The sequence below is a fragment of the Rattus norvegicus genome, chromosome 6, assembly GCF_036323735.1.
Source record: "Rattus norvegicus strain BN/NHsdMcwi chromosome 6, GRCr8, whole genome shotgun sequence".
NCBI lineage: Eukaryota > Metazoa > Chordata > Mammalia > Rodentia > Muridae > Rattus > Rattus norvegicus.
The window spans coordinates 96,839,103-96,862,189 of record NC_086024.1 but is presented as its reverse complement, the minus strand read 5'-3'; the positions used below and the strand labels follow the sequence as shown (position 1 = coordinate 96,862,189).

At 39.5% G+C, this 23,087-nt stretch overlaps 1 protein-coding gene and 1 long non-coding RNA gene across 3 annotated transcripts in view; one reads left to right on the top strand and one right to left on the bottom strand.

The window, feature by feature from the left end:
• Pcnx4 (pecanex 4) overlaps window positions 1-1,230 on the bottom strand; it is a 45,360-nt gene extending 44,130 nt beyond the window's left edge. Inside the window, exon 1 of the mRNA NM_001329383.1 lies at window positions 1,050-1,230. The gene's annotated coding sequence lies outside the window, so the exon portion shown is untranslated. The remainder of the gene's footprint in view (window positions 1-1,049) is intronic.
• Window positions 1,231-1,370: 140 nt separating this feature from the next.
• Window positions 1,371-22,721, top strand: LOC102549502 (uncharacterized). 2 transcript variants are annotated; one of them, XR_005506022.2, is made up of 5 exons: window positions 1,371-1,696; window positions 4,679-4,792; window positions 11,990-12,070; window positions 17,129-17,261; window positions 22,282-22,721. It is a non-coding gene; the product is annotated as an uncharacterized LOC102549502 (long non-coding RNA). The 2 variants fall into 2 exon arrangements; XR_005506023.2 differs by lacking the exon at window positions 11,990-12,070.
• Window positions 22,722-23,087: the final 366 nt, after the last annotated feature.

Below are 23,087 nucleotides of genomic sequence, written 5' to 3'. Positions count from 1 at the left end.
AATGTCCATAGCATAGTATTGCTGGCAACTTTTTTGTCAATGTCTAATGGTTAAATAATATAGGGCATATCTGCATAATACACTAGCAAACAATAATAAACAATACAGGTGCAACATGAAATACGCAAGATGCACGCACACAGATGACATGTTTTAAGGTTCTGTTTATATAGAATATCTAATAACTAATGTGGGCAGGAATCCATTGGGAAGGGGAGAGAAAAAGAGCTAGAAATGAAAGATTTCTTTTGGAGATAATCAAATTGTTCCAAAACGGATGGTAGAGATGATTGTGCAAATCTGTTGATATGCTCAAAACCAGTGCGTTGTATACTGCCAGAGGATGAGTGGTATATTCCTCAAGAAAGCTTTTACAGAGGAAGATGGAAAGGTCCCCTTCCCAAGATTTTCCACAGCAGTTAATAACCAATAGGCATTTTCTAAAGGTAGGAAAGGTATAACCTGTAGCTAGCATGGATCCTGACAGTTGAATCAGTAAAATGGCAATATCTCTATTGGATGCTGTGAGAAATTATGGGTGATTGGGCATAAATGGAAGCAAACATAAAATAATGAATGCTCTCTCTAGACTGGTCTTTGACACGCAAAGGATTATATAAAGACGGAGAAACTTGAAAAACGTGCTATATACATCCAGGAGGCCAAGAATGAACAAATTTTGGGCAGGAGGGCTTAAGACAGAAACAAACCAAGAAAGAGTGAATTCTACCTAAGGGGAATAGACCGTGAACTTGATTAGTATAACATGCCCATCCCTCATTAGGGCCAAAGGGCCATCCTCCATTTCACAGAAGCCTCTCAGGAATAAAACGCAATTCCACGGGCTGCAAAAGTATTCTCAGTCACGTTAAAGCCGTGCTGGATCACTACCTCGATTTACTCTGTACATTAAAAAAAGCAATAATTGCATTTAAAAGGTTTTTAATGGAGAGCGGAAGACGATTCTTGAGGTATAAAAAGCTGAAGGAACCCAGCGGTGGAAACTAAGGCAGCCAACGACGTCCCAGGTGTGTCGAGGACGGACATACCTGGAGTCACCGCAGGGGAGAGGCGACGAGAGCGCGTCCTGGGACCACATCTCCCCTGCTGAAGTAGGTTGGGAGGTCTCGCCCGAGGCTGGATGAGGGCCCCACCAGCAGCTGACCGGAGGCCTCCAGGACCGCTCCGGTTTCCATGGCTAACATCAACTGCGCTCGGGCCTCCCAGGGGGCAGTGCGCACGCGCGCTCGGAGGCGGGGCTGTGCGTTTCGCCCCGCCCCCGGCCGCCTAGGCTCAGCGGAGGCGGGTCACGTGCGCTCCGTAGCCGAGCTGGGTGGGCGGGGCTTCCTCCGCGCGGGGCGGGGCAGGCTAGAATTTTGGGAGACTCCGGTATTCCAGGACTGCCGCTCTGGTTCTAGAGCGGCCTAAGCACCACCTCTGAACTCTCACCCTGGCCACGCCCAGACGCAGGAACGTGGTTGCCTTGGTGATGAGAAGTCCCATCTTGTGGAATATTGAGGCTGGATAGATGGATGGGGTGACTGTCTTTTGGGAAGCCTAGGCTCTCCAAGATAGGCGGACCCCATGACTCGGGAGTGCAATAGGAGAAAAGTCCCACAGGGTTCTGATACCTCCATTAATGACTACAGAACTAAGGTTATTCAAACAGCCCCAGGAGTATGAATGCTTTTAAATGGTAACATGTGCCCTGTTCTACTTATATTTGATATCAAATATTTTTCTTGCACTATTAGATACTGCCTTTTCCCGTTTAAAAAAATGAAAGTTCATGGCTTTAGCTCTGACTCTAGCAAATCTTGTTACCATCTTTCAAACCACAGGTGCCTACTTTTGTGTCACATCTTGGTGATTCTCAAAAACAATGTATACATTTGTCACTGTGATCTGAGCTCAAGTATTTTTGCTCTTAATATTATAATACTTTTGGCACATTATAAACTACATTCATGTAAAATAGTGCACCTATTGGTGGCAGCCAGCCAGCGCCGGGGGACACAGGTTGTGGATAGCCAGCTACCTTAGCAACTGGAATTTTTTGTTTGGTTTTGGTTTTGGTTTTTGTTTGTTTGTTTGTTTGTTTGGGGTTTTTTTTTTTTTGTCTTTTGTTTTTTCAGAGATCTCCATTCTAGTGAACTTGGAATTCTTGAATTTGCCACAGGAAAAAAATTCCAGGGTGAGCCAGTATGAGACAGAGCTGGAGTCTATGAGTGATTTTATAATAAAAAGTTCAGGGGTTGCTAGATGTGCTCAATGACAGGGTAAGACATACCAAAGTGTGGGACTTCCTTTCTTTATAGTTACATATACAATGTTGGTGATGTCTGAGGTTATGAAGGAAGCTATGCTAAGGAAGTTGAGTGATATCGGAAGGTTCCCAAGTTTCCTTGGATCTAATTACAGCTGATAGAGGGAAAAGAGTGTTTTGAAAAATATGTTTATAGTCTAGTTTGGAGAATCCCAGAACATAACAGGTTTACATATGTTTGAGAAAGGAGTGAGATCATAAATACTCAGGCCTTAAGCCTGGCTCATAAATATTTTTCCATTCTTATTAAAAAATAACCTTCACAGAATATTTTTAACTATGCTAGGGTTCTTCACTTGCTGGACTATCTCACCTCATGTCAAAACAGAATTACACCTCTTTGAGCATCTCAACACATATACAAGTTTTTAACCTTAAAACACTGTGTGTCACTAAGTGTATAGTAGCATTATATCTAAAAACAACATGCATATCTTAATTGCAGAACACTTCCCTGGGGGATCAAGGAGATAGACCAGCAGAATTCTTGACTCTTAGCTCACAGAACTTCAACCAGACTCTGGAGAGAAAAGGTTTCTCTTCCTTGCCCATGGTCCCTTATTTTCCCTTTCTGGCTCTCCAACTTAAGTGATAAATGTGTTTTGATTGTTCTACGGATTCGTTAATTTTCTTTTTCTTCCACTTTCCAGCCCATTTCTTAAGACAAAATCGTGTTGGAGAGGCTGATTAATAATTCTAGAGGGCTCTCCATGTGTCCAGGTGAAGGGAAGAGTTGAGTGCCACTCTTTAAATCAAAAGCTAGACTGAGTGAGCCTCCTGTGGCAGGCTTGCCAAAAGCCAAGGCAGGCTGAAAGCTAGGCCTCTAAGATCAAGCCAATAAGGCTGTGAATGAAAAAGTCTTAAAGGAAATAAAAGTGATGCTAAGAGAACACACAGTACAAAGAAACAACCGATTAAAGAGACTGCTGGTGTAGAGAAGATCTCAGCGGTCTGGATGGAAAACCAGAGTCACACTCTCTCCAACTCTGTGAAGGCAGGAGAAGCCACAGAAGCAAAGGTTGACACTAGCATAGGTTGGTTTATGATGCCTAAAGAAAGAAGCTGTTCCCATAACATTGCATGTCAAGGGAAAGCTGTAAACACCAACAAAGCAGCTACAGTGAGTCACCTGGAAAATCTAGCTAAGACGTTGAAAGTGATCACACTAAACAGCTGGTTTTAAGTGTACAAATACAGCCTGGAGATTGGACTGAGTTACTTTAATTCTGTGGTAAGACTATGACAATGAGTAGCTGTATCTTAGGAACAGGCTAAGATGATTTTATAAGATGGGATCTATTCCTGGAAAAGATGCTACTGGTAGTGTTGAAATGACAACGAGGGATTTTGGAGACTTAAGTGTGCTTGATAAAGTAGTGGCAAGATTTGAAAGAATAAACTCCAATCTTGGAAGAAGTTCTACTGCTAAAACTTTATCAACTATTATCCAATAGCATCACATGAAATCATTTGTGGAAGAAAGAATGAATCAGTGAAGTAACGCTGTCTAGAGAAATCGCCTCAGCCATTCTGAAGCTTTAGTAGTCACCATTAGGAACCAATCAGCAGCCACTAGCATTGAGGCAAGACCCTCCACTACTGGTGATAACTCTGAAGGATCAGAGGGTTATTAGCAATTTAGTACTAGTAAAATATTTTACATTTTATACTAACTTTAATTATGTGTTTATGTGCGTTACTGAATATGGATTTGTGCATTTGAGTGTGTGTGCCAGATGAAGCCAGATGGTGGTGTCGTGTCTGGTACTGTAGTTCTAGGTGTTTGTCAGCTGTCCGATGTGGATACTAATTGTGAAGAATTAGCTTTGAGAAGCTAAACCCAGGTCCCCCAGAAGAACAGCACGCACTATTAACTGCTGAGCCATCCCTCTGCTCCCCCTATTTTGCAATTAAGGCACGTGTGTTGTTTTTAGATGTTTAATAAGCTGCGATACAGTTGGGTCAAACTTTCGTATGTATTGAGAAACCAAAAAGGCAGTGACTGTTTGGACATCGGTTTTACTGGGGTGGCGAGAACTAATCGAGATGTATGTGCAAGATGTGCTCTACGTGTGCACCCGTCTCTTTCTTTTTTCCCATGAGTCTGTTTGGGGCAATGCTCTTAGATATGGAGGACCAAAATAGCAATCACTGAAACCTGCTACTAAGATTCCTGTTCTCCTAATACCAGAAATGTTCATATGTTCCAACTATCTCCTAAATGCAGGGGGTAACTGTCTAGTGCAGCATTCATTTGAGGTTGAGGAATCTTAACTTAGGATCCATTATTCTCGTTAAGGACTTCCCTGTTCCCTCAACACCCACCACCCTGATTCTTCATCTGTGTTTCAGGTTCTGGACGCACTCCAGCTTGACACCTGAAGTCCTCAAGGGAGCTGCTGAGAGGCCTAACGTCAACTCATCTCAGCCGACTCATGCACCGGAACTCTGAAGCCAAGCTTTGGTGTAAGGGTCCTTGCGTTTCCTGGCGTGAATGACATTCTGACACTTTTATACACTTGACCAGCCTCGAATAGCTTGAGAAATTACTTACTTGGATCTTAAACTAAAATTATATTTTTTTCTCTAGCTTAAATACAGTAAATTAGGATTCCACAGAGTTTTTTGACTTTGAGCATAATGGGATAATAATTTTGTGTTAATAGCAAAAAAATTATAAATCGACTTTTAAAACATTTCTAAATGTAGACTGTGTGGAAGAACACTCTGAGGTAGCAACGATGTGCTAACCAAAGACCCAATCTGCAGACAGACTCTTACATCAGTGTCTTCACAGTAGGGAGGATTATGAGAAAATGTGCTCCTGGCCTATCACAGGCCCCCCTCTTTGTTGGGGAAGCTAAGCTCTGTCACTCGGGATGAGTACCACATTAAGCATCTTTGAAATTGCAGTTACTGCCAAGAAGTCTAAGGACAAAGTGGTTAAGAGGAGGCACTCCAGAGTTAGGGCACCTAGGTCAGAACTCTAACATTTATTTCATTTTTTTTTTGTCTCAGGTCTCCATGTGTTATAAAATAGAGCTAATAAGGTAATTTAACCACAGGGAGTTAAGTAGATTGAATTAAATCAAGTAATCCTAAATCATTTTAGCATGGTAACAGGTGCTTATTAAGGGTGAACTCCTGGTGTGTGTGTGTGTGTGTGTGTGCGCGAGAGAGAGACTTTAAAATGCTTTTTATTCTCAGGAGCACTTACTGTGGTCCACCAGGATTGGCATGAATTAGCCTGTTTTTGTTGTTGAAATACCTGCTATATGCTACAAAACCATCAGCTGTTATTTGTGGCTTCAATAGCCACCCGACAGTCATGAGTAGCCTGGCTCTTAGTTGTCAGTAACGACACTGATTCTTGGAGCTAAAGAGGTCAAATAAAATAGAGTGATCCTCAAGGGATTTAACAAAATATGACTTGGGAGATGAACAGAGACATCGTCGATAGTCACAGGAATCAGAACTAGGACACAAAATATTTTGGGAAAACAAAGAGTGGTTACAGTCCAGTTAAAAAAGGCCAAAAGGATTAGCAGGACGGAGGTGTGAGAAAGGGTCTACTCCAGCGAATACATCATTCCACGATGACGCTTAGGCAATGCAGTGGCAAGCACTTCATTCAGTGGTGACCCCCAGGAGGCATCTGTCGCTAATCTAATTTTAAATACCAGAGTCTGTGTTTCAGAAGAGTCAAATGAATGAAGCCTGGGCCATGTCTGTACATCTTTACATCTCATCTGTTTCCTACCACCTTGCTGATTCATACGAAATAAGCAGATGAAAAGTACAGAGCAGCTGCACCAGCCAAAGAAAATGTAGGAACAGCTGTAGGTTTAGAGTCTTCAAAACCTACTTTAATAGGGGTTCTTAAGTGCTCCAGCCTCCCTGACAGCCCACCGACCAAGGCTGTGGAGAAAGACGGTTAACAGGACAAGGGGGGTATGGACCTGTTTAGTAGTAGTTCTGTGGGTCTATGCCGAGTGTCATTGTCAGGATATCCGCAGACCAGTCCAAAACATCAAACAGGAGTCAGTAGAGCCAGTCCAGTCCAACGGGCAGACACCACACACGAATCAGTAGTAACAGCTACACCAAAAGGAGCTGCAAGGCTCCACCAGATGCACACAGGTCTGCACACGGGCAGAGAGCAGCCAGAATGCCACGAGAAGTTCTGTCTATGACATCACAACAAGCGAAGGTCAGTGAAGGTCAGTGAAGCAAGCACGGCATGCGAACCAGCACAAGAGCATCATCCGCTGTCTGTGCGGTCTTAACTTATACTCCCATGCATCCGCTCCCGTGTCTGCCTCAGCAAAACATCCCATGACACACTGAGTCCCCCCTTCCAAAAATCCCAGAATTTCCCACTTCAGACAGCTACGATCATGATACAGGGAAAATGGCTTAGCTTATAGACACGAGGTGTAGTTTCAGTTCATAGCTGCAGTGCCAGGAACAGTGGGATAAAAGCAAAAAGAAAAAAAATTAAATCAAGAGTACATGAAGGACATTAGAAAAACTGAGCTTCTCAGGCAGGCAGATACCCCTAGTTAGAACGGTAAATGACTGGGTTTGATGGTAATGGGGGGACTGAAGAAGAGAAAAGGAAGTAGATCAGACTTCAAGTTCAGTCTCCACATCAAGTCTGAAGTAACAGAAAACACACAAGTGAGTAATGCACACAGAAACGAATGGGTGAGAGAAGAGAGGCTCCCCTGAGAAGGAAGATAACCAAAGCAATCTGAGAGCCGGCTGAAGGGCTTGTGGGGTATTCAGCTACGTAAAAACAGCTAGGAATACAGGAAACTAGTTCAGATCGTGAGATTGGAAAAGATTGGTAAGGTTCAGTTGAAAAGATAACCAGGGAAGAAAATCACCAAAACGAGGAGGAGAAGAGGCTGTAGTTTCTCAATTCCTGGGAATTTACCTGATGCCTTATCTCACAGATCTCGATCCGAATATCGTTTATCTTTGAGACGAGTTCTCACATATTACACAGCCTGATTCCCAACTCGCTGTGTGGCTAATGCTGACTGTGAACTTAACGTCTTGTCCTGCCGCCTGTGCGCAGAGTACAGACAGGCATGCACCACAACTGATACACATACTTGTAAAGAGATCATGTGATAGGTGGAATTTTAGATCCTCTCATCGTATCGACAGACATGTGTGATGTCCCACGGACACACACGACTGTGAAATAAATGACTAGCATGATCATGGCTTTGACCGAGTTGGTTTAAGCTTTCTTGTAACATAGAAAATTCTAAAAAAATATTTACAGTAATTCTTGATGGAGAGTGTTAAAAGGTTCAAAAGACAGTTTTCAGATTTTGTTATCGTGAATTAAACTTTTTTTCCTAGGCCTGGTGGTCCATGGCTGGCATATTTCTGTGAGTTTGAAACCAGTCAGGTCTATACAGAGAGTTTTAGACCAGCCAAGACTTTTTTTTTTAAATAGCAATCAAGAATTTCTTGGATAGCTTGTATATTTCACTGTTGTTTGCCATCAGTAACTTCACATATGAAAAATTTAACTTTTAGAGGTTTTCTTTTGTTGCTGTACGTGTTCTTGTTTTTATGCTAGACGACAATTCCGCTGGTCTCGTCTTTTAGCAGTCTGCCTGTGTCCACTGCCCGGATGCTCAGGTTACAGGTGTGAGCCACGCGTCCGGCTTAGTGTTTAAGGTACTTATTATTTTAGAACTATTGTTACTGGAAATTGAAATTTGTTCAGAAAGCGAAGACATGACTATTTGCAGATGGAAAGCAAGTACTTATTTATTTATTTAAGAGTGTCTCACTCTGTAGCTCTGGCTGGCCTGGAATTTTCTATGTAAACCACCATGCCTGACTAGTGTTGTTTCACTTTTAAATTAGGGTACATTTAATTTAAAAAATTAATCTAATGTTTATTTTAAATAAGTTAAAAAAGTTAATTTAAAATTAACAAAAGGTAATCTCACTGCAAGTTCACATTTTAAGAGTATACTATTTCTGTAAGTAACAACATATTTGTACTTTATGGCTCTACAGTTAAGTTACATTTGAATTACAAAGATACCCCTTTGTTTTGTCAACTATAACTGAGAGTTGAGTATGCAGACTGCAGTCTTTATCCCAGCATCAGAGACTACGATTGGGCATCAGCAACTTCTGTTGACAGGGATGCCAAGAATATGATGCCTTGTTATTAGTAATAGTTTCTAAAGTTAGAACCGCAGTAACTTCAAGTCGCTACCTCCTCCTTGGTATCCGCCTTCTAAATTCTGATTATAAATATGCTAGCCGTTACAATCCTGTAAACATTATCTTTCTTTTTCTTTAAGATCTATCTTCACTTGCTTAGAAAAGCCCACATTGGTTTGTAATTTTTATGGCGATTCTGTTTTCAGGATAATATAGATATTAAAAATTAAAGGGTGTTCCTATTAGCTATTTAGAGGGAGTAAAACCACACTTAGCAAGTTTTATACATAAAATATAAGTTGTAGGCCAGAGGATCAGGTTTGAAACTTAGCTGGGCTGCAACAAAATTTACAATGTTGGAGACTGAAGTGGCAAGGTTCACCAGTTCATAAATGGGCCCCTGTCGTTTTCAGTGACCCCCCTTCTTTATTCCCAGATGCAAGGACTCCAAGACACTGTTGATACTGTTGGTGAAGTCCTGCATCTTACCTATGGTAGCATTGCAGTCAGGGACCTTGTCACAGTGGTTCTGCAGGTTCCTGACCGCCTACTCCTCCAGCGCACCCAGCCATCACCAGTTGGAAGAAGTGCTGGTGGATGGGCCTTGGCACCTGCTCTTCTCCTGCTGGTCTGAACGTCCGAGGGCATGGACTCTGGCCAACCACTTAAAACTTATTAATCTCAGCATATTTTACCAAACTCAGGCTTTGATCGCCCTCATTTATGTGTACTTTAGAGAATTAATTTACTAATTAAAAGTAGATTCTTTAAACTCAAGAAAGCCTTTATCAATCTTAAGCTAGATATAAGATACTTGCTTTTAGTATAGAAATTTGCTTCCTACTATTTAGTAGAGATTGTATATACATTAAAAAAGAGTATGTACAAAAATGCATTTACTTAGATGACTGTATGTTAAGAAATGATGGATCACTTTTATTTGTGGCTTTTATATAAAACCACCCCATGGACTTACTTCCCCTATAAACATTTTCCCATGGCATTGTAATAATGAAAAGAAGAACATTTGAGAAACAAAGTTTATTTTAAGGGATTGCACTTTGCTTAACACATGCAATAAAAACACTTATTTCGATATTGCAAATAGCGAATGAAAATTTCAGTCTCCTAATTCAGTATAGAAGTGTGCTCTGAATTTCACAGCTTGCTCCCAAGTCAGCTTGTGGCTTTCCTTGGTATGCCCGGTCCTACTCTAGAACAGAGAGGCTGTGAAAATATAGTTATATTTCTTCTTAAGAAAACGGTTTAGTTAAGCCCCTTCTCAATAAGCAAATTGTTTTACATTAAAAATACTTAATGCCATGGGAATCATCCAGAGGGAGTTTTTAATCCCCCTTTCTACTGATGCATAGAATGGAAAGCATTTTCTAAAAGTCTGAGTCTGATTTTCTCCTTCTTGACTGGTCACCTGTACTCTACCCTCTGCTGCGTCCTCTGAGGAAAATGGCTCCTTCCTCGCACAAAAAAGCACCCCTATTGACAGCACCTTGGACACTTCATCCTCTCTACATAATCTTCATACTAGACCAGCATTTCCCTCATTCTTATCAAGCATGAACAAAGTAACTGCTCTTGGGAAGGGGCAAGTCATTGTTAAATAAATGAGAAAAGTAATTTATTCAATATTAAAATGATGAAAAATTTAGAAAAACACTGTTCTTAACTGTGGAAGGAATATTTGATTTTCATAGAGCTAAGGAAAACATTTGGTCAGTGCTGAAGTCTGAATTATGATTTGCTGTTTATGGCAGACTTGATAATTTGATATGGGGCAAGTTACTCTCCAGATTCTCCAGAGTGACATTCAGTGACAGGAAGAGATTAACAAACACAGTGCTGAATTTCCAGGGAACTGATTCCACTCTGGCTTTTGTGTTTAATTGGCCATATTTATGGATAGAAATAAAGGCCAATGTATACAACTTTTAATACAAGTTATCTTTTTTAATTGCATAAGCTTTCTAAACAACATAGTTAAATATAAGTGTGTGCTTTATTTATTGCTGTACAGACCAAAACCTAAACACAATTTGTTTTAACTCTGTTTCTAAGACAATGATTTTTGTCAGTATTAACCCTGGGTAATATGCTACCTTAACTAGAATCCATCAAGAACCAACAGTTTAACCACTGAGAGCTTTTTCTTTAAGGTCAATTAAATAAAAATGTTAAGGCTGGCAATGTGAAGGTTTATCTCTTGTAAAGGTGAAGTTACTTTATTTTTATCCTCCTTTTGATTAAAACTAGTGGTCAAAGATGACGAGGCCCTGAGAAATGGTTCTGAAGATGAAGTGCGGGGGCTACTCAGCCTGCAATCACAAACAATTAGGGAAAATGTAGCAAACACTTCATGTCTTTCTCTGGTCTGCATGGCAAATTGCATTTAGCATTTCAGGGCTGCTGCATTTTAAAATAAGGTCTCGAACTCAGCAATTTTCAAGACAACTTCAATCAAGAGCTATTGCTTAAATTTTTGTTATTACTATAGAAATGAAAAGAGTGATTGTCTGTGTGATTAGCCTGGGAGATTGCTTTGGGAAGAGTTTGACAGTTCTAGTAATGTGTCTATTATCATCTACGGTCCGGTCAAAATGGAATACTTCATTGACTCTCAGGACAGTTTTATAAGGCTCTCTCTTTATTTGCTAATTTTACTCCACATTTTTAACATAAAAGAGGGAATCCTTGTAATGTGTTAATGTGTAGATAATGTACTTTCTAATCGTGACTTAAAACATATGCCCAGTCAATAAAAAAAAAACAGTAGAATAATTTTGACCCAACTGATGCTTACTATGTGCAAAAGTTTGTACTAAACAGTTTCACAGATACGTGTAAACTTAGCACTTTTGTGTTTTTGTGTGTGTGTGTGTATGTGTGTGTGACTATGCATGTGTATGTGTGTGTGATTGTGCTTGTATGTGAGTGTGCTTGTATATGTAATGAATGTATATGTGTGTGAGCATGTGTATGTGAGTGTGTGTGTCTCTGTGTATATGTGTGTGAGCATGTGTGTGTGTGACTGTGGGTGTATGTGTATCTGTGTGCGTGAATGTGTGTATGTGTGTGAGTGTGTGTGTCTGTTTTTGTGTGTACGTCTGTCTGTGTTTCTTGTACCTTTTTCCTTTTTCTTAAATTGTGGATTTTCAAAGATGTGCTTATTTGAGAGAGGGGAGGGGAGGGGTGTGGAGCTGATGAGTGGGGATGTGGGGAGCATCTGGGAGTGGTTGGGGAAGGGGAAACTGTGATCAGAGCATATTATATGAAAATTATTTTCAACAACAAAGACGACCTTAGCAACAATTACACTTGAGCTGTGTGGCGGGAGCACTGCCTGCCCTGCCTCACTTGCTCAGCAGTGCTGTATACAAACAGATCAGACTGACCTGATGTACATGACCCAGAAGTTCACCGCACACCCACTTATTTTGTATTTATTAGGTCATAAATAATCGGTTAGAGGTGTAATGGTTCACAGAAGAACTACAGGACCTCTTGCCGTGGGCTCCTCTATTTAGAAAGGTGAGATTATACAAAATCTATGAAGCAACTTTGGAAACAAATCCATTACGAGCAACTGTCAAAAATACATCTTTTAACTGATATTTTCCTATGGGAATTATTAAAAAGAAGTACTTATCTATAAATATGTTTGTTATATATTTATAAAGACAGTAAAAAATTCTAGCAACTTAAATACCATGTACTTTTATGGTTGAGAAAATTACAGTATTTTTCTTGGTTGAACACAACACACATATTAAAATTATAACTATGGCCAAGTGTGATGGTGCACTCCTTTAATCCCAACATTGGGGAGGCAGGAGCAGGTTGATGTCTGAGAGTTTGGGGCCAGTCTAGTCTACACAGCAAGTTCCAGGCCATCCAGAGATACACCAAGACCCTGTCACACACACACACGTAAGATTATTATATTGTCTTTGTAATGTCATGAAAAGACACACACACACACACACACACACACACACACACACACAGAGCATAAAAAGTTGTATGAAGTATTCTAATTCTGAAAACAATAGGCAAATGAGAAAACTTGGAAAAAATTTTACTGACAATTTTGTTAATGTCATGATGATGTCTTGATGCTACTTTGAACAATAGTTTCATGTCTGTTTTCTAAGCATTGTGTTTTATTTTGATCTAGCAGACTATTCTAATGTATGACAGTCTTCCGGGTGTCGCAGTGGGAATGTAAAGTGATAGAGCGGCTGGGGAAAGTATGGTGGGCCTTAAAGTCATTGCTAGAACTACCATATGATCCAGTAGTTCTGCTCTGAGTGTATGCCCAGCAGAACTGGAAGGAAGGACTCAAGCTGGTGTTTGTACACATATGTTCATGAAAGGTCGCTAAAACTAGCCCAAAGGTGAAGGAATTGCTAAACCAAGAGTGTTGTATACACACAATGGAGTCTTAGTCATCTTTGAGAGGGAAGACAATTGTGACTCATACTGCCACATGGATAAGCCTTAAAGGCAACGTCTGTGAAACACTCCACTCACCATTCACCATACTGATATAATTACACAGACTGAGCTATTTATAGTAGTCAGTGCCATCAAGACAAAAGGGAAATGGCAGATGTCTTGGATAGAGGACAGGAAAGCCGTTTAACAGGTACAAGGTTTTGAAGTTTTCAAGAAAACTTTAAAGATGAATGATGACGATGGTTGTAAATGAACTGCACACTTAATAGAGTTTAAAATGGTAAACCTCATGTCCTTTTCATCACAATCTCCAAAAACAAAGTGGTTAAAATGGGACGAGAGAGGTAGCTCAGTTGGCTGAGGACCTGGCTTCTACAAACCAGACACAGTGGTATACACTGACTTGTAGTACTCGGGAAATAGAGGTGTCTGGGGCAGAAGTTCAAGATCATCCTCTCCTAAGGAGTTGGAGGTTAGCCTGGGCTACTTGAGACCCTATCTCAACATACATATACATACATACGTACAAACATACATACATTGTATAACACGTAAATTATATGTATCCACGTAAAAATAGTTGGGGCTGGAGAGATGACTCAGCAGTTAAGAGCACTGAATGCTCTTCCAGAGGTCCTGAGTTCAATTTCCCAGCAACCACATGGTGGCTCACAACCATCTGTAATGGGATCTGATGCCCTCTTCTGGTGTGTCTGAAGACAGCTACAGTGTAGTTATATACATAGAATAAATAAATCTAAGTAAATATAAATAAATAAATAAATAATTGCTTTATATATTTCATTGCAATATTTTTAGAAAGGAATCGGGGAACAGGGTGGGTTTTTTTCTGTGTTAGAAATAAAAAGGGGTCTAGTTTACAAAATAAGAGTACAGTACAATTAAAAATTGAATCCACAGAGCAGCTTGATAAAGAATCTTAAATGTCATCAAATTATATTTCATATGAAACTGACACTTGTGATTTAAAATCTGTACTGCTTGAGTGTATCTTGTGCCTTCCTCGGTCCCTAGGTAGGAGCAGGGAGTGTAAACGTCAGTAGGTAGCAGTAAGAGATGCAGTCGTGAGGCCACAGTGAAGTTTGAGTGTTCAGTCACAACTCTTCACAGTAGAGATGCTTTCACGAAGGGAGGGAAAGTGGGGGTCCAGTAAAGACTACAAATACATAACAGGCCTGTCTACCCCAGGCCCTTGATTTACATTTCAGTGTTATTTAGATATATGCCAGGACACTTTAAAAAATATTATAGGATTCATACATCCAGTTCTTGCTTTCCTTATCAAGAAGTTATTTTATTAAACAAAAGATTCTTGTATGGTTCTTGTGTCTATGGCTCTATTTTGGGGATGTTATTTTTATATTCTATTGAGTTTCTTTTCTCATCCTTTTGACCCTAAGAGGGGTGGAAAACTCTCAAGAATAATGTATTTTATAAATTTGTCTCAAATTCTTAATACTCAATATTCTCTAAATTATTATAGTTTACTCAGAATAAAAGTGATACTGTCCTTCTTATCCCAGACTGAAGTTAAGAATCACACTGAGCACATTTTTGGTTGCAAACGACAGCAATTTTATTGCCCAAGAGGAACATACTGGCTCTCTAATTGGGAAGTCAAAAGACACATCATAAGACTTCATTTGGAGACTCAAATATTAGTCAATAATATCACTTTGCTTTCATTGCCTTATCCCTCAAGTGGCTGCCAGAGGCCTGTGTCACACCCTCCCACTTATCAACTGTCATCAAGGACATATACTAAAGAAATCACTCCCTAAATCCATACCCAACTGTATGCTGTGTGCCCACTTACGTGACTGGGAATCCCAAAGGTAACTCATGGAACAGGGATGGACTTTCCAAAAAAGGGGGTTTGGAGGTGGGAGGTGGGGCTGAAGAATAAGTCTGGGGAAATTAGACACAAGAGTTTCGCTGTCCACAGAGCCGGGGGTTTCTTACTTTAAAATGAAATGGCGTTTTTATTCAGACTGATAGACTACTACTGCTCCTGTCCAAGCCACTATAGTATTCATGCCATTTAGTGGACTGCACAGTTGTCTTCCTAACTTTTAAATTCCTTCCTTTTATGAAACTTGCTACCAGCAGAACCTTAGTGGGAAGGCAGGCTGCATGCCCTGCTGGGGGAGTTGAAAGGTTCAGATACTCTTCTTAAGCACTGTTAAGGTTCTGGTAGTTGGCCTAAGGTTGGCCATTTTCCTGGGGCTTTCAACGCGGACGGGCTAGGAAGCATGGCGGCAGAAACAGTCCCAGGTCATTCTGACGGCAGCCAGTACTGTCAGGGCTAGGAGCACGCATGCAGCACACACTGTCTGGGACAGCAAGGCACTGGCGACCTAAGACTTAACCCTGAGCTTGTCCCTCAGTTCCTCGAGCTCTCAGTCTCAAAACTCGTATTTCACTGTTTCTGACAAGTGAACCATCTAATATTATGTATATAAAGTAGCTTTCCCCTTTTAGCCCGACACTAATTGGAATATAGCTAATTCTTAGTAATTATTTTGAAGACTAATTAGTTCTCCAAGTTGCTAGTGATGGATAAATTAAGATATGACTCATCTTTTTCATGTATTTAACAGCTTCAAATTCTAGAATTTATTATTCCTCCATGCCCCTTTATAACATTAAAAATTTCAAAGCCATAAAGCATATTCATATATTTAAGAGACTTTTTAAAAATATACAACTTTTTCCAACTAATGAAAACCATTTGATATTAATCCTTCCATGTTCTGTATGTAATATCTGACATCTAGTTTCACGTTTCTATAACTGTACACTTGCTCATTTGTCATTAATATAGAGTGGCATCTTTTTGGGTGGAAGAAGTTCACCATAATTATGATGCTGGCTATAAGGTTGTGGGAATTTACTATAATTATATGAGATACGTTATGTTTTCATGCATCTATATAAATATGTTCATAAAATACTGGATGTAGACTACGTTCTTTCAAAATTCTAACGGTGGAAGTTTAAATACTTTTTGTTGTTCCTAATGGCTCAGTACCTAAAGCTCCCTTCCAAGGTAAATTAACTAGGGAAATGCGCTGGTTTTGACTTCATCCATGAATGAGCGCATTCACTCTTTCTACATTTAGCTCTCCATTTGCTGTTCCTCGGCACTCTATAGAATTCCCGCTTGCTCTGCTTTTCACCTATCTCCGAACAGTTTAACAGAGATGGCTGGATCAAGTCCATGGCTCCAATTGTACGCCACTTAAAAAGCTCTGCAGTGCCTCGGTCTCCCATTGTGTCTGGCTTGCCTGAGTGCTCCGCGCGCGGCAGCTCTCTGTGCTTTCTGTTTGCTAAACCCATTTGTGCTCATTCTTTCTGAAAACACTTGTTCATCAGGGATCTCAAATTGACTTCTCCCTATTCTGTGTCCTTAACTAGAAATGCACCATTAATGTTGATTGAGCTGTCGCAAAGCCCTCCAGAATAAGTGAAAGGCTACAGTGTTTGCAAATACCTGTTTCAGGCAGATTGAGAGGAAAAATGAGAAATAATTGGAAACTTTAAAATTTTATATATATATATGTATATAATTTTACACACATACACATGTGTATATGTATACGATTAGCCTTTTTTGGCTGTTCATAGAGACAGTCCTAAAACGTTTTGATGGAAAGAGAGAGGGAACACCAAGCTACATTTACAGATTGAACAAAGACTAAAACTAAATCAGTAAAATTATCACAAAGAGTTTCTAAAAAAAGAACAAACCCTCATATTACCGCAAGGAAGACATCAACCATATAGGTCATGAACATGAGCTACGGTGTTTAAATGTCACCAACTTCATTTTCAAAAAATAAAGTACAGCTGCTGTGTCTATGATTGACACAATAGTAAGATCACTTTTTTTAAAAAAAAAAACTACTGGTAGGAAATATTTTTATACATTTATAAATTAATTAGAATAATTAAACTACAAACTAGAAAATATGTAGAATTACAGGTTTACATTTACACAACTGTATAACCATACATTTTTAATACTTGTGAAAATTAGCCTTCTTTGGTAAAAATGTAATTCATTTAAAAATTACCAAAATGTGTTATCCTGATGTACTTTTCGCTCAGACCCATGGAAATGGTCCCAGTTGCAGCCGGACCGGGAAAGAAAGAGTGCTCTAATGCTCACCCCTCTCTTCCCTGGGCTTCCCCGCCACCCTGCTGATCTGCTGTACTGGGAACCAAGTGAAGGACTGCACAGGTCAGTAAATGGGTATACAGAGAATCAAGAGCATAGACTTAAGGCGAAGTCCAATAAAATATATCAGGTAAACACTTTCATTTAAGGTAATTAAGACTTTCAAAGATATTCCTACACTTCTTTGACTAGCTATTTTATTTTTAGGTTACAAATTCTTAGTTATTAAATCATTAACTAATTATAAGCAAATGTCATTATAAAAGCTAAGTTTTAAGATAAAGTGCATACATTGAATCTGAAAGGTGCCTTTGAATAAATAAGTTAAATTAAAATTAAAAGATTAGTGTTATAATGGTATGATTTTTTAAAAATAAAAATGTGTAGAAGCAGACTGTTTTTCAGTAAAATAACAATGTGTTCCTGGCCAATCTAGTTCTAAAAAGCAACTGTGAACTTGAGTAGCAATTTAGTATTGGTTTCCTTTACAAATATTTCCATAACGAAGCAAAGCTGAACAAGAAAACAGTTAAGAGCTCCAAGACTGTCTGGAATTTCTAGGTTTATTCTGATGAAGAAAATGAGCTTCTTTTTTTTTTGACTTTAAAATTTTATTCATAACCAGTGACATAAAAGATTTATTTTCCACACTTAGAAAGCACAGGGATAGGGAGTTGTCTTCAGCCTGTCTCTGGCTTCTACTTTATTCCTTGTAGCAACCTGTTTCCTGTTCTTAATTGTCAATGTCCCTTGAGAGCTACAGTGCCATCCATGCAATGTCACAGGCAAAGCTTGGCATCATTTATCAAAGATGGATAGCCTCAAATGAACCATGCAGGACCTGTTTCTAAGAAGTCTTCCTTTCAGGACTACTCTGTACAACATATGAGCCATTGCCACAGTCACTATCAAAGGAGCTGTGGGCATATGCAGTACTCTGAGCATGGGTGTTTCCCCAGAAGTAACCTTGAATGTAGTTAAAATTTGGCAAGCCCTTTCAAACTAGTGCCTACCATACTCCATGTAAATTTTAATATGAACCATGGGAAGAGAGGAGAACAGAAAGGATGGGCCTTATCCTGGAGAAATAAGACTTGGAAAGCTTAGAGCTTCTAAAAGTTTAAAGCTTGGTCTTGTGCTTCACTTTCCCTTTCTAACTTGGAAGTTACACAGTGGATCTAGACAGCACTAAAGACTTTGGGAAAGGTCTTTAGTCTCTCTGGACTTAACACTCACTAACAGACAGTCTACCATTTCTTTGGAACAGAAATTACTGAAATGTTACAATTCCAAAGAAACCAAATTGATCTAGTCATCCCTTTAAAAACAACAATTTTCACTAGCGGCTTCAGTCCCTTTACAGTCCACTTGTTCTTTACTGTTTAACACTGTAACCAACATATCTTTTAAAAACCTTCTACAGTAAAAGATATTTCCACATAAAGATGTAAAATATAAATGTTTATGTCTTATTTTCTCTTTGGCAACTACAGTTGCTTGAATAGTCCTCATTCTCCTCTATTTATTAGGAAAAATAACACCCTAACATAGGAAAACATGTCAAATGGGAAAAGGGAACAATGTCAGGTACATCCCACCTCCCACCCCTCAATTTGGTCCCTGAGGTAGCTGTCCATTAGTCCGTATAAGTATACCTGAAGTGTGTCCATGTCACCTCCTGAGCAGCTAAACACATAGTAGAGCTCTGTCATTCAACCACAAAGGCCACACACCCACATGGCTCTTTTGGGGGTATGTGACAGTTCACTATTAAGAGATCCATATGGAGTCCTCTGTACATTCCTCATCGCTCGGGCATGGCACTGTGGTTACAGAAGGCTGGTTTTCAAGTTTCAAGTTTTAAAAACTTCAAGACCCTCCAGCATCATCAGTATCTGACTGTCTAACTTTTTTTGTAACTTCAATTCCATTCTCTTCCAGCTTCCTCTTTGCACAGTCCTGACATGCATTACCCAGTAAGGTGGTACTGTCTACTCGCTCAGCATCTGGACTTCGCTGTTTGCAGATCTGAGTGGCGAGGTCTTGCACATATCCTGGGAAAAGTTCAAAACAGTCCCCATAGGACACTACTTTAATTCCATGCAAAAGCATATCTGCCTGATGCTTAAAGAAATGGTCTTCATTTTCCTTGAGCACTACCATGTAGTGCTCTAAGTCCACCTTAGAAAATGAGCTTCTAATGCACAAACAAATCAATTTGATTAGATTCCCTTAAAAACCAAGACAATTCAACCATGTGTGCTGCCTCTACTCATACAGAACTAAGAATAATTTATTTCCTAGTACGTCAGTAATATTTAATTGAAACTATAATCAGGTCTAATATTTTAAAACACTAAGTGCTTCTTATAATGTATGGTATCTTATGGGCAAACAACAACATGTATGTTGCATATATAGGATTACTGTACAGCTGGTCATTAGTGCCTACAAACATACATGTGTACACGTGTACATACAGGGTATCATGTACACTGTGGACAAAAGTACTCACAAGCATAGTTAATTCAGTAGAAGACTCCAAGGCTGTAAGAACAGAGTAAGTGATAAGATCCTTACTGAGCAGTTATAATCGCAGTTAATTGTCAGATGTAGACATTAGAAGGCTGGCAGGCCATCATCTTACTTTCAGTTCAGCATGGCAGGCTCCTACTCTGTAACTAACGTGTTAATCTCTCACATTCCAGGTTTGTGGAATTGAAAATCAAGTCATGGTGCATTTGACTGGGTGCATGCAAAATACATGTTACTGAGAACAAGGAAATACCACTTGTGTTGTTGAAACTGTACTTTTTAATCTAAGCTGAATATATCGGAAGAAAAGGAAGGAGTTTATGGTCTGTAGGTACATTAGTTGTATAATGGCCTAACACAAACTGCTAGCTAAATAGCACATAATTATTAGTTGCTAATTCATGTGCGTTTGAAAAAGCAATGGATTTGGAGTAGAAAATATCTAGGTTAGATATTATAGGCCATCCTTTTCATAAGCCACACTTTCTTTAAACAGATAGTGCGTGTCAGGCCTATCTTAGTAGAAGTATTGGAACAGGTCACTCACAGTGTGTGCCAGGTAGAGGGCATCTACAAATATCACTTGCATTTCATGGCATTTTGCTTGTTTTGTTAAATGCAATGGGGACAATGTATTGGCCACGAATAACATGCAGTGCCACCTATTCCGTAGTCCCAGGGGAGTTCTTCACATCAGTGACATCTGCTGTCACGGCAAAAAAAATTATAATCTGCCAAATCATGTTCAGAGTTATGCCCTCATTGTTTGCATATAAGAGCACTGTGATCTATATGAAAAGGCTACAGCAGGTTAGTTCCGTGTTTACTATCTACTGCACACACCTAGCAATGCCTAAACTAAGGTTTATTATTATTCTTTGTGTCACTATTAAATTATACATTAAAACTTTATATTCAAGAAGAAATTCAGATGTAATTAAAAGTATTTATAAAATATCCACATATTTTTAAAAATGAACATAAAAGATAGTGTTTATGAAAAATCTATAGAAGAAATAAAAAAAAATCTCAGAATGTTCAGTTGGTGTGGTATAAAGCCATCCTTTTCTGCTTTATATTTTTCTGTTTTTGAACACTTTTCCCCAGGAAAAACATTACACTTACTTGTTCTAGTATTTTAAAAGATATTTTATTATAAAAGTTTGATTTCATTTCTATTTGTAGAAATGAAAAAAGAGCACAGAGTTCTGATTTCATAATAGGCGCGCTCTGTCAGACACTGCCACATGAAAACCACAGTGCAACCCAGACACCTTCTGGGCGTCTTAAGAACTGCACAGTTGTTCTCTGAACAAAGCCTGACTGCAACAGCTGTTTAACAATCACATTAAGAAGCACAAATCTATCTGTAATTAGGCTTGAAATGTAAAATATTACATGATTTAAATTACAAAAACAAGCCTTTAAATAAAGCATTAAAAAGCATGAAGTTCTTGCATGCACATTGGAATGATAGTTTCCAAAATGCCTTTGGGACTATTTTCAGGTAGATTATAAGGTTTAAACAGTCAGACAAAGTCCCCTTATGTATATCTAAGGAACATTGTAATAGTATGAAAATTATGTGCAACATGGGGCCAATACTTTAAATAGAGGGTATTTTCTGAACTGTGTAGTCTATTTATGTCAAAATAGGACTAACAACTGAACTCTCATTTTCCTGGGATAGGTCGCTTGTAGCGCAGGTGGCATCAACCTCACTCTTCCTGCCTCTACCCTAGATATTGTGAGCCTCCCTGCTGGAGTCAGGCAGGGATAGTGACTGAACCAGGGCTTTGTGTGGGCTAGGCTAAGCAGGCACTCTCACTGCATCACAGGCCCAGTCCATTCAGACATCAGTTTAAAGGCTATCGCCTGCAGTGTCCATGGTTGGGTACACTTAGGAACTCGCACCGATGTCCACTTTTGCATTGGTCACTAAGCAAGTCCAACAGATGTCCTGGCTTCTTTTCTCCCACTGAACAGGCCTAAAAAGTAGCCTGTGGCAAAACTCAACTAGCAAGGCTCGCTTTGCTTAGCAGTGGTTGCCTTGGTCTGCTGTTTCCTGTTCTAGGAGTTAGAGCAGTCTGACTTCATATACAGACAGCTGTGCTTGTAGTGATATGATTTTACAGTGTCAGGCTAAAAGAGACATATTCGAACTGAGTTTTGACCTTTAATAATGACCTCTATAATTCTAAACAAGTTAACTGACCAAAGTGCTCCCAGGGCAGGCCTCCCTGAACTCTCACAGCTCACTGCCTCTTATACCAGAAGTAAACATTCGGATTTCTAGAATTTGCTTCATGTCCCATCACATGTATCTTCTCAGATTCTTGAATACATAATAAGCAGTTCATGCTTGTTACAATATAAAAATTGGGGCAAATGACTAAAATAACCACAGTTTCAGATCACTGGTATTACGTCGGATTAATCAAGGGAGACATCTTCACACAGAGCCGAAGTGTTTCAGCCACATGAGTGATATCACTGCGCGCTGCCTGCTAAAATACATGTTTGCTGATCTGTGTCCATTTGTTTTTAGGTAGCTACATTTGATTTGTTTAGAAACTTACTCCCAGGAATTCTGTAAGAAACGAGGTAGGTATGAATCACACACTGGCCACTTCCTGATTCGGGTAACTGGGAGCAACACCGTGGTAAGTGGCTTCTGTGCTGTATATGCATTTGGTTCCCAGGACACAGTATGGAGGATATAATTTCATGACTATTTAGGAACTGTGTCAGCGTAAAGATTCACCAAAACAACCGGTGACAGCGAGGGACTCAGCACAGCAGCCAGGACTGTATTTAAAGAACTTTGGCACTTTCTTTTCCTGAAGACAATGGAGACATTGAAGGAGATGGAGCAACATTGGGAATAAGCAGGAGAAAAACAGTCATAATAGTATATGGTTTGGGCTCTGGTGGCTGCTATCAGACCCATGGGCAATTACTGAATAGCCTAGCCTGGAACATTTTGAATTTTGTGTGGTACTGAATTTCATTCAAAAAGTCACGTGTGTGTTTATTCATGTATGTGCATTCACATGGGAACACTTGCCACATATAACACACTTAGAGGAGTCTAGCCAGAAATAGGATGGGTGTGGTGTGAAAAATATATAGTGTAATTTTCTTCTCTCTTTGTGGGTCTAGGAAGAACCATTTAAATAAATACCTTATAAGTTATATTTTGAAAATATACTATATAGCTTTGAAGTGTTTAAGCTTGTGTACACATCCGACCTCTATTAGAGCACACATCAGCAGTCAGTTTATATTTCGTGTATTTTACCTAGAGATTTTTACTTTGCCAAAGGGCTGCAGTCCATCAGCTGATCTGAATTT